The 12,302-nt window shown below is 41.4% G+C and overlaps 1 protein-coding gene across 6 annotated transcripts in view; it reads right to left on the bottom strand.

The window, feature by feature from the left end:
* The window catches only part of NCOA2 (nuclear receptor coactivator 2), a 263,699-nt gene that overhangs the window by 184,605 nt on the left and 66,792 nt on the right, over positions 1-12,302 (bottom strand). The window contains exon 1 of one of the 6 annotated variants that reach the window (XM_025200421.1): positions 3,348-3,370. The exons of the other annotated variants lie outside the window; for them this stretch is intronic. The gene's annotated coding sequence lies outside the window, so the exon portion shown is untranslated. Of the gene's footprint in view, positions 1-3,347; positions 3,371-12,302 lie in introns of those variants that run through there. 6 annotated transcript variants of the gene reach the window in all.

The following is a 12,302-nucleotide window of genomic DNA, read 5'->3' as shown; positions in this document are numbered from 1 at the left end:
GTGTAGATGCTACATCAGGTTGAGTTAAATATGATCTAAATGTTAAGAATGCATTAATTTATGGTTTTCTTGCCTTGTTCTGTACTTATGTTGACAGGAAAGTTGCTTGAACAACTTTCTTTTTAAATTACCCTAGAAATAATTAACACAAATATTTTATGAACTCTTTGTCACAACCCAAAGTTGTGATTTTTTGTTTGTGTGCGCTTCGGCACTGCTAAATTATTTATCCAGCTAAACTGCAGCTTCTTTGCATGGTGGAGTTTTCTGCTGTAAAGGAGAACCCTGGTGCAAGGGAGAATTTCCCGCCAATTTGTAGCTTTCTTTGCATGGTGCATTTCTTTTGCATCTAAGAAATGCTTGGTGCAAAGAGTTCCTGCCATTTGTATTTTAATTCGAGCCCCATTATTGGCTTGTGTTAAATTATGCACACGTGGCGGCTAGTGATTGGCTTGCTAGCCATATAAAAAGCTTGAGTGGTTTCCGCCCAAGTCGGAGATCTCCAAGAATCTCAGGATGATCCTGAGAACCCCGATTCCGAGAATTCCGGGAGAAATCCGAGAGAATTCCGGCAAGGAGTCCATGATTACCTCGTGGACTTCTACGTAAATCTCGGACCGACTGGTAGCCTGATCAACTACTAAGAGCCTCTCCCCGTCGCCGACAGATTCCTAGATGTATCTCTCTCCCTGCGCGCAAACGAACTCATGGAGCCTAGCAAACTTCGTGAGAGTGAATAAACGGACCCACGGAGCCTAGCAAACTTCGTGGGAGAGAGAATAAACGGACCCACGGAGCTTCAACAACTCCGTGGGAGAGAGAGAGCTAGTCGTAGTCCTCTAACGAGGATTTAAGCGGATCTGAACCTGGAAACTATCCAGCCTACAGCGCGACCATCTTCGGTGTAAGTAAACAATCTTTAAATCAACCATTACGCGTCAGTGACTAATTCTAGCTCGTCACCGGTCCTCTCCGACCCCGCGTGCCCGGGCTGCTGGCCACAGCCCGCGTGCACAAAGACGGGTCCGCATATCGCTCCCGGCTCACTCATGGCGACATGGATGGGATCGGGAGGCGGCCCGCACACTCTTAAGCAACAAAAGATGCTACCTTCCTAACCTAGAAGGAAAAACAGATAAAGAAACAGAAATACAGAAACCAGTAAAGATTAATAGAACAACCTCTAAATGCAATTTTTTTCTTAAATAATTCAGGAACCATTAGTATGACCTTGACAAATAGCAGGGATTCACTGACTTTATAACAAAGGTATTAGTGATAAATGTTGCATAAAAAGAACAACCTAGCTAACAATAAAATCTAGAAAAATCTTGAAATAGCAGGAATATTAACTATGGTACTTCTTTGCTAGTGAAAAATAAACTCCAAAAGCACCTTGTTTAAATTAAAAAAAAAAAAGATAACAAAACAAAAGAATATGAGCACTGAACTCCTAACTGCTGAATTCATAAAACACCATCTACATTCAGTACTAATAACAGACTCATGAAACTGAACCAATTTGTCCAACAGATGTTGAGTTAACCCAAAGGAATTTTGCTTTTCTATTGTAGAAATAAGAGCTATGAATAATTATGGTATTGTTAACAGTTTTCAAAATATATTAGACTAAAATTAGCTTCCATTTCCATTATTCCTCCTCCCTACCTTTAAAATTCACACAACAGAAACCATTTTCCATGCTGCATTAAAGCTGCCATTGAAATAGAAGAGTAGGAACATTGATGAAACAATCTTTTTTTGTTTTATGGAACATACAAAAACTGCATAATTTTTATTTTTCTTGGCATTCTTCTCTCTTTAGCCCATAATCTCCCCCCACCAGGCCGTCAGACCCACAACACCCTTGCTGTTCTATTCCCTTGGCCTTCTTGAGTAGAGTCTGTAAATTGTGTGACAGTTTTGGAATATGTAGTATTGAATCAGTCTAACTGCAACATAATTCTCTATGCTTTAGGTAAAGCAAATACGTTCAATTTTAGCCCCTGCTCGTGAAATTCAGATACTTTTTTGAAAACTGAAACGTGGCAATTTAAGGGAAAAAAAACCAAAAAAAAAAAAAAACAACACACACTCCAGGGCAGTACTCATAAAAAAATAACTGGTTTTCTTAGAAAACAGCAAGGAGAAATACTGTTCTATGGCTTAAAGCACTACTGCAGCCCATCATAAAACCAACATATTAGCTCCCCTAGGAGTTGGCTGCCAGTGGAATGTGCATTCTTATTCTGTCTATTTAACATCACATTTAGCCATTATTAATGCCTCATAGTTTTCTCCATCCCTGTCTTTTGCTGCATGCAGTGACAGGCTATGGAACAAACACATTCTCTTTGCTGGTAGACCCCGAAGACAGAAACCCTTTATTTACTCATGAAATCAGAACTAATGCCTCGATAACTTTAACATAAAATCCCCAGTTAAAATAATGCTCAGCTTGATTTTTAAAAGACCATAGTAATCACCACTTCCTACCATACGAGCAGTTCTATCATATCTGTTGCTGACCATGGACAACAGGCCAGGGAAATATCAGTACTGACCATAAAGAATTACAGCTGAAGTTTTGCTCTTAATTTATCCCAGTATTTGGGCATTACTGACACTGGACACTCATGTCCATGTGTCAATAGACTGTAGTTCGAAGTAGGCATTTCAGTATCAAGGATGAATTCCTTGGTCTCCTAATCTTAAAATAAACATTACCAAAGTTGACAACGCCACAAGTATAACTCTATCACATGCCAACACAGATCAATGCTACAAAAAACAAACAAATACCCTTTATTCAGGTTGCAAAGCCAAGCACACAAAAGTTAAAAATATCAAAATTAAGGTTGCCTATAATACCTTAATTCCATCCCTTGTATTTATGTATATGATAGACTTTAATTAAATGATCACAGCAATTAACAACAAGCACGTTTTCTCTTGAAGTGATTGAGAGGCTCCAAGCCTTATTTACTGCAGACTTTAAATCCTGCTCTGGAGACAGTATTCATATTTTCATGGGTATTTCTATGGTACTTACCCACTCATGTCCAAACACTCCAAAAAAAAAAAAAAAAAAAAAAAAAATGTATTTATCCTTGCATTGCCACTGTGAGCTGAGGGCATGGCATCATCCCCAAATGGAGATCTTAACCATACAAAAGATATATAGTCAGAAATATCTACCACTTTGAAATAACCTGATTTTTCAGAATACCTAGCATTTCACGGCACTTTATACAGTCAAAGCACAACTCTCATTGACTTCAGCACTTCCACAAATCAGTCTGCTGGTAACGACACAATTAGTGACAAATTTAGTTTAAGTGACTTACCGAGCATCATATAGGAAGTCTGTGACACAGGCAGGAGCAAAATCCAATTCTCCAGGACAGAACACAACTGTGTTACCCATCAGACCATCCTCTCTCATCCTGCAGTCCCCTGCCCCATTCATTACAAAGCTTCCAACTTCTGCAACAAATGAGACAGGGGTAGTACAGACAAAAGTCTCCTGCACTACATAAATCTGATTCATCCCCAAAGCAGGTCCATCCTGTACACAAAATGAGAAATGGTCCTGTGGAAAAAACAGTATGTGATCATGTGATTAAAGACTATATCACAATGCAATCATAATGCATACATACAGACTGCACTAACCACCTTAATTTTGGCATTTCCTAACTGTGTAGAGCCTGACACTGCAACCTGAATGTTTTTAATAAAGCGTTGTATATCAATCATCATCTCTCCACCATTACCATTATTATTTTTTATAAAGCAACCTGAAAATACAAAAATTTTATCAAGTGCCATTGTGTTTAGAGGAAGTCTTGAAGAGCTGTGATACATCACTTTAACTGCTCTGGCACCTCACCAACACTATTCCACCCAAAAAGGTGGAAGAAACATTACTATTTACTGTCATCACATTCTTCTGTTTGTACATTAATCCCCTTCTCTATCTTAAGTCTGTCTTGTCTATTTGATTGCTAAGCTCCTCATTTGTAGAGTGCTTATGAAAATGGCATGGGCAGATCTAGGATTGTGAAAAGAGGGGTGCAGTGCATAATTGTGTATAATACAACACATCTTTTTCTCCAGGTAAAAAGAAACTAGAAACTTTACTAAAATGCTAGGAGCCCATGGCTATTATTATTCATTTGAAGATGGAAGCAAAAACATATAGGAAGCCCTCGCTATTCGCAAACTCCAGATTCGCAGATTCAAACATTCGTGGGGGAGGGCAGAGCTGGGAAGCAAGCGGAGCGAGTACCGGGGACGTGGAGGGAGGAGCTGGCATCTGAACCCCCGGCGGCAGCCATGGTAGAGCTCAGGGGGAAGGGGTCAGTCCCCAGGTGCTGTGTGGGAGGGCCAGGGACAGGGAGGGTGGCGGCGGTGACATCTTCTTTGCTGCTGCTGCCAGAGGCAGCCGCAGCGGCACTCGGGGGAAAGGGGTCAGTCCCCAGGCACTGTGGGGGCCCCGTGAACAATGGGGTGGGAGTAGGCGGTGGCTGTGGGGTCTGACAGGGAGCCCCGTCAGTATTCACGGATTTCGCCATTTGCAGGGATCTCCGGAACGTATCCCCCGTGAATGGCGAGGGTCTCTTGTATATAACTTCATTGGAATGTGTATTAATTTGCTATGGCATTAATATGCTATAACATATACTATATATTAACACAACAAACTAAGCAGAAACAGTACTGTTTCTTTCATCCCCCAGTCATTAGAATTAAGTCTACATCTCTTTCAGTTTCATAAAACAAAATCTTCTTAAGCATCTTAACAGTGCAGTCAAGGCTTCTCTGAAAGTTATTTCCACATCTGAGTTAATGTTTTTAGCTAGTTAAAACTAGCCTGCAGAGCTCTCGAATAGGAGCTACATTACCAGGAGCCACTAACAAACAGCAGAATTGCAGAAGAAAGAACTGAAGACCATTAAATAAGAAGAGAGGGCTATTAACACCAAACACCATTCTATGGAATGAAGAGTTTAGAAGGAACCAGATTGAGTCATGAAGTCAGGTGACTCCTTCACTGCTCCCTGAATAGAAATGCTGCTGCCACTTCCAGGCAGTGAACTAGTAATCAAAGGGGGGAGTGCAATTTCAGCAATGCACTTGCCCCCATCCTCCACACCCAATTCACCCCTGGAAAATGGGGCCCCATACTTGGCTGATCTGTAGGTCTAGGGACAGATGCTACACATAAACCAGTTTAAGATCAGAAGCTGATTTGAACCTGTAACTGAACAGATGTGCAGTGCCCAAAACCTGACTAAACTAATGCCTCCCATCTTCTACCCCCCACACCAGGCAGACCCACCAACCCCACCAATCCCTTCCACCTCTCCCCCTACACCAAGGTATTTAAAATGGTTTCCCTGTATGGCAAATGGCTGCATGCGCTGCCCCTGGTCTATGTTTAGGCGACTTTAAGACTTTATGTACATACCCTACGAACATAGACATGGGCTCCAAGTTTCATCCCCTGGTCCCATCTGAAATAGCCATTACAACATGCTGAGCCCCTGAGCACAATGCTGGAGCATGTTTAATTGCTCTTTGGGGCAGTGCACATGCTAAGCAATGTTGGTACCTTTAGAGATAGTAACAATTAAGCTCTAACAAATCTCTACCATTAAGACCGGAAGAGTAAAACATAAGAAAATCATCCTATATTCACAAATGCATGATACTAAGTAATACAAAAGCTAGCTGGAGTTATCTTTCGGTCAGCCAACTTTGACAGTACTGAATCAAATCATATAAACTGAGCCTTGCAAAATAAATATAATGTAAATTAAAGAAGCTAAAAATTGCAAAGAGATAACTGGATAAAACCAAGAGGATCCATCCAGTCTGTAAACATTTGTTATATGTAACAGGCTCTCAAACCATTAGGGCCTTTTGAACCCTAATATTTTATCATGGAAAACATTTAAAACATATGTAGTTACATTCCTTAGAAAAATTGACTGTTCCAGCCTCCCAGCAACTGCACAGTTAAACATATTTTCTTTGTTTTAATTTCTAAAAATTACTGAAAACTAAGAAATCATTTTATTATATAAAAAATTTCCAACCAGAATTTGCTTTTCAACAATTTTAATGTCATAGCTATTTTTTAAAAGCCCTGAATCATTTGCTGATCATTAGTAACATCTACAGTTAAAGCGAAGAATACGATAATTGGGTCACATTAAACTCTATTACACCAGCATGAAACCAGGGAAATTACATTATACCTGTATAAAATAGCAGAATTTGATACATTATTTCATGTGACAAGTTACAGTATGCTTGCTTTTACAGATCAATATAGAATTCATTTTTCTATATGCAGCATCACTCAACTGGTTAGAAAAGCTACACACTTCTTAACTAGCTAACAAGCCATTGCAACAGAATGGACATTGGATTAGACTGGCCATTCTGGCTACTATTACATTCCTTAAAAATAATTCTGGGAGCCTATCCTCAAGAACGGAGGCTGCTCTGATGCGCTGGAATTCCAGCGCGATTGACTAGATTAATCTAGTCTGTTGGGAGTCTGGCAGTTGCCATGTTCCAAAAGCCTCCTGCATCTCATATATCAGTGTCCCCATGCTTAAAAATGGCAGCAGGGGCACGTTGAACGAGCCGATACAAGAGATGCGGCAGCACTCTAATTAAAGCACCACTCCCCCACACTGGGGGGCACATGGAAAAGTGCCCTCCGAGACCTGCAAGCCTCCAAAATTATACTGACTCTCTCTGACCCAAACCAACCCAGCTCCTTTTTTCAATTAAAATAATTATTCACAGGCTATGAATACTGTAAGTCAACCTGTAGTACATACAAGCAGCAAAAAACAAAAGAAGCTGAATAATGAAAATGCATAAAATGACAGTCCTTAGGAGAGTGGTTCCAGGTTAAGCCAGCACGTGATTATGTCAAGCTTGTAAATATACAGGATAACTGCTGAATATGTTTTTTAAAAAGTGATGTCTGCCTATAGTACAATGAAATCAGCCAATCACCAAGAACAAACAAACAAAAAAACCGTAAATCTTCACTAGGACCCAAAACTGAAAACAAAAAACACTTTTACAGGGGTTTAAGCCAACTAGCAGAAGTTTATTAAGCAGTTTGGCTAATAATAAACTTATATGCAAGGTCACTGATGCATTAAAATGACATATATTTTATCTGTTTCCGTTTTTAAACAGCTCTCAATATTACTAGACAAAGATATAAACTACTTCAGCGATTTCCTAGAAACTTTCATCAGCCTGTGTAGTGTTAGTTATTATTACATGCTTCAGTACAATCTCTATCTATTAGATATAATTTGGAGTTATAATTTGATGTGGATTCGTTTCTGTATCACAAAACTAATACTATTATTACACTTGTTTAGAACATCTGCTTCTTAAAATGTCACAAAATACATAATTTCCTATAGTGCTAATATTTTCAGTGGCCCAAAAACAAAAACAACAAAACCCAAGATGACATTTTCCATTTGAATTTAAAAGATCCCAAGGAAATATATAAAAATGAGTACTTTATTATACTAAGGAAGTGTATTTGCATTGTTCCAAAGACAAAGACATTATGAATTTATCAATGAAATAATATTCTAATTTAACATTTTACTCCAATCCAAACAAAACAGCACAATAAACACAGAAAAATAAGTCAAACAACATTAGGATTATTGTGAAAATAACTAAACTCTGAGTCAAGGCTGCTTTTATACATTATAATATAGTCTGCTTTCAACTTGACCTTCAAAGCATTGTGCAATATACTTGCAGAAAAGCTCAAATTAAAAAGGAATTGTAATCCCTGGATTGTATTATGTCACATATTAAAAAAAATATAAAAGAGGCTGAAGGAATAAGTTATCAATACTAGTAATAATGTCTATAATTCCCCCAAAAGTCTGATGTTATGTTCGTTGCTTCCATGGTCTTGTCATCATGTTAGAGTAAACCATTTGGTCTTAGAGCAGGAGTCTATACACCTTATTAACTGCACTAAGAGCATACACCTTATTAATTCCATTGTTAATACACATGTAGGGCCAAATTCTGTTCTAAGAAGTCCTGAGAGGATCTACAGAATTTAGCTTAAGATAAATCTTTTCAAACTCTTCATTCCACAGAATGGTGTTTGGTGTTAACAGCCCTCTCTTCTTATTTAATGGTCTTCGATTCTTTTTTCTGACTGCAGCTTGTTCTTTACTAACATCTACTGGAATTTAGGGGCCAAGACTTAGCAAGTGCAAACTGTCATTGCCCCATTGTGGTCAATTAATGACCCCACTGACTTCAGAAGAGCTATGACAATTTAGAGTTGCTGAGGCTCTGATTCATGGACAATAATTTCGTAAACTATCCTTTCCATAACTGCTGTGAAGCATTCAAAATGTTTGGACTCACTGTCAACTTCATGAAAACCAAGATACTTTACCAACCCACCCCAAACCAAACAACTGCTCCTCTACATACTATAATTAGAGGGCAATCCTTAGAGAATGCTGAACATTTCCAGACTTGGGTAGCCACCTTTCCTGAAAAGTAAACATAGATGATGATATTGAGCACTGGATAAAGTCTGCCAGTGCTCTGGACATCTACAAATTCTTGTCATCAATGATCATGACATCAAGACCCAAACCAAACTTATCTACCTGGTTGTTTTCATCTCTTCCCTGTTGTATAGGTGTGAAATACTTAGACAATGTGTAGAAAACACCTGAAAGCTGTGAAATGTTACCATCAGGGATGTCTTCAGAAAATTCTAATATTATAAAAGCCTTAGTCTGTGCATCTGTCTGCCTGTCCATAACTCTTTATTCGCATTCTGATAGGTTGTCTAGGCAGCCAGAGCGCTCTGCACAGACAGAGACACACGGCGGAACATGGGGGTGAGGCCAGCAGCGCTGGCCAGCCCCGACCCCTGCCCTGCTCCTTGGAGCCAGGGGCCGGAGCACTTCTCCCCCCAACAACAGCTGGCAGGGGGAGGGAGGCAGCGGGGAAGAGGAGAGGGGCGTGGGAAGGGGAGAGGGTGGTTACCGGTGGCAGCGCACAGCCACCCCCCGCCACACCTGCTGCCGCACCACCTCTGGCCACTGGCTGCTGCTGGTTCCAGGCACTGTTGCCGCCGCTGGCCACAACTGCCCACTCCCACTACATGCAAGCTGTCCTCCCACCCCGGTCCTGGGAGGTGGGAGGGGGAGCGGGGAAAAGAGACACACAGGCCCAAACCTGAAGCAGCAGGGGGGAACCAGACCCGAAATGACAGGGTGGGGGGATAATAAGCCTGGATCCGAAGCGGTGGGCAGGAAAGGGAGGGAGCAGGCCCAGACCCAAGGCAGCGTGTAGGGGAAAGGGGGAAGCCGGACCCTGACCAGAGACACCTGGGGGGGGGGAGGAGGGATGCAGGCCTCTGTCCCATGCAGGGCTCATGCCTGATGGGTAATTTGCTAGTCCTCCATATTAACTGGAAGGACAGAAGAACAAAAGCCAGTGTTTTGACTCAAGTAAACACTACCAGCAGTGAAGTCAAGTTTGTATGGCACCAGCTCCATTGGACAGGACATGCCTTAAGGATGCCTAACAACCAACTCCTAAAACAGGCCTTATACTACCAATTCACCAATGGTCACTACTCTAGAGGTGGGCAAAAGAAGAAATTCAAGGACACCTTGAAGGTTGATCTAGAGCAGTGGTCTCCAACCTTTTTAAGTAGGAGATCACCTTTGGCATTTAAAAGCAACCCAAGATCTACCATGTGCCACTGCCACCTCCCTCCCTCACCCCCACCCAGCAGGTAAGTCCATGGGGAGGGAAGGAAGGAGCAGATCAAGGCAGAGGGAGAAAAAATTATTTGAAGGCGTGCGTGACCAGCAGGTAAGGCCCACCCGGCCAGAGCTCCACTCAACTTACCTCTGTTCCTGCCTCTGCAGCACTGTCCTTCACCGCAGGGGCCTCGATCTAGCTCCCTGCCCCTTCCCTCCCCCACAGACTGACCTGCTGGGCTGAGGCACGCACATGCATGTACAGGGGCAATCATCCACCCATCCCAGCCTCAGATCAACTCCGAGGGTCCGAGATCTACTGCAAGATGCTCCGAAATCTACCGGTGAATTGAGATCCACTGGTTGGTGACCACTGATCTAGAGAAACACAATGTTAACTTTGATACTTGGGAGACTCAAGCACTGAATCATTCCCGAGGGCATTGTGATGCACAAGGCACTGATCATTTCAATCAAATTTGCCGCCCTATGGAAGCAGACAGATTAGAGAGACAAAGGGAAGGAGCTGTGACTCAATATCACGAGGATCTACTCCATCCTCCCAGAACTATTTATCACACCTGCAGTCAAACTTATAAGGGACCAGAACTTGAGTGGTCTAGCCCAATGGTTACGTCACTAAGGGAAAGCAGGACCTGGGTCTGTGTCAAAGGGCAGGAACCATATACCAAGAGCAGAGGGAAATCCAAAAGCAGAGTCCACAACACAGTCCAGAGTGAGGATTTGGGGGTCAGATGGCGAGTACCAGTCTAAGGGCCAATCCACAAGAGAAGTCCGAAAACAGAGCCATACTAGGGTTAGAAGTCAAGAAACAGAACCATGGGGAAATCCAGAGCAGACGCTCAGAAATAAGGCAAAAACCAGAGTCAGGAACCAGAACCAGTGTACAGAAAACAGAACACTTGCCACCGCAGAACTGATGAATGGCCTGCAAACTCAGAGCCACCTAGCTGGTCTAAATGGATAGGTGGTGCTGCCAGCAGCCAGTCAGGATGCTTGCTGCTCCTGAACTGGGGCAGAGCCAATTAGCTGGGGTTTCCTGCAAGTACAGCTGCTGAAGCACTTGGCTCAGGCAGGCCTGCCTAATCAGAATCTCTGAAAATACTAACCTCAGATTAGCCTCCTCAATCTTCTATGGACTCACTAATGACTTCTCTATTTACTGGAAGACTATCATCCTCACATCAAGGGACTGCCAATGAACCCTGACCAACGTTTATGCAGGTGCTATGTGATGCCATCCTTCAAGGCTGGTCCTGTTACTTACAGCAAGTTCCAATTAAGGACTCAGATGTCTATAAGCCTGATCAATGTGAATACTTTGTTTATCCATTTATATAGCTGCAAAACTACTTGTGAATTTGGGTCAATGATGTTGAATGGATTATCATGAAACTGGCAGAAGAAGAGAGATTCGAGCCCACAAAGCCTACTTCTCAAGAGGGTGTCCTAGCCATGATCCTATACAGTATTCTGGGGTAGAGAGATGACCAATTTTTTCTATTGATAATGTTCTACTTGTACCAATATACTTTCAATTATTTATGCAAAGGGATGGAACAATGGTCTCCCGTCACTGTATGGTGTCCTTCTATGAAGCCAATTTCTTTCTTCTTGTTTGGCCCAATCTATCCCATACTAAACAGGACAGCTCCAAAGGAAGGGACTAAAGGAGATGCATGGTACCTGCAAGCATTAGGCTGGAGAAAACTGTCCTACAGGCTTCATGGCCAAAGAGCTCATCTAAGAGATAGGACAACTGGGTTCCAGCCCCTGGTGCAGTGAATTTGAATTATTTATGCAGAATAGAACAACATCAACAGGGGAGACTGGGAGTACATCATCCCAGAATACCCTTTTGCTTCAGAGAAATATATTCTGGCTCAATGTGAGCAGATTTTTTCCGATCTTGTTTGGCTGCTAAATCAAAATTATCAGTTATTCGCATAGTTCTGCATGAATAACTATGTATCTAAGTGTTTCCCTAATCGGGTCTTAATGGAGAAGTATAAATTTTAGTTACAAACCCTGACAGTGATTCCCTGTGTAACCTTGTCTAAAAACCATTATTTCATCACCTGAGGACTTCCCCATGCACAAAACATTTAATAGAGTCCTTTGAATACTCAAAATAGAAGACGTAATGAAAAAACAAGTACTTTTATTAATTAATCCTTTGAACTCCACAGTCAAAATGAGACTGGACATTTAATGCAAGATTCAAAAATAAAAAGGTGTCATGTGCTATATTTATAGTATAAAACTGTACCATTTATTCCAACAAAATAAAAAAAATCTAGTGAAGTAGAATGTTAATACTTGCATCTTTTAACAATTAGAGCAGCTCCAGTTTCACTAGTAAATAATGCTTCTAGAATGTTTCCAAAATCCCCAACCTAAAAGAGAATGGGGAATAATTTTGTTCCTGCAAAGCACAACTGGCATAAGTTACATTTCTCTGTAGAGTATTAT

The sequence above is a fragment of the Alligator sinensis genome, unplaced genomic scaffold, assembly GCF_000455745.1.
Source record: "Alligator sinensis unplaced genomic scaffold, ASM45574v1 scaffold71_1, whole genome shotgun sequence".
Taxonomy (NCBI): Eukaryota; Metazoa; Chordata; order Crocodylia; family Alligatoridae; genus Alligator; species Alligator sinensis.
Note: the sequence above shows the minus strand (reverse complement) of the source record. Positions and strands in the feature narration are given on the sequence as shown.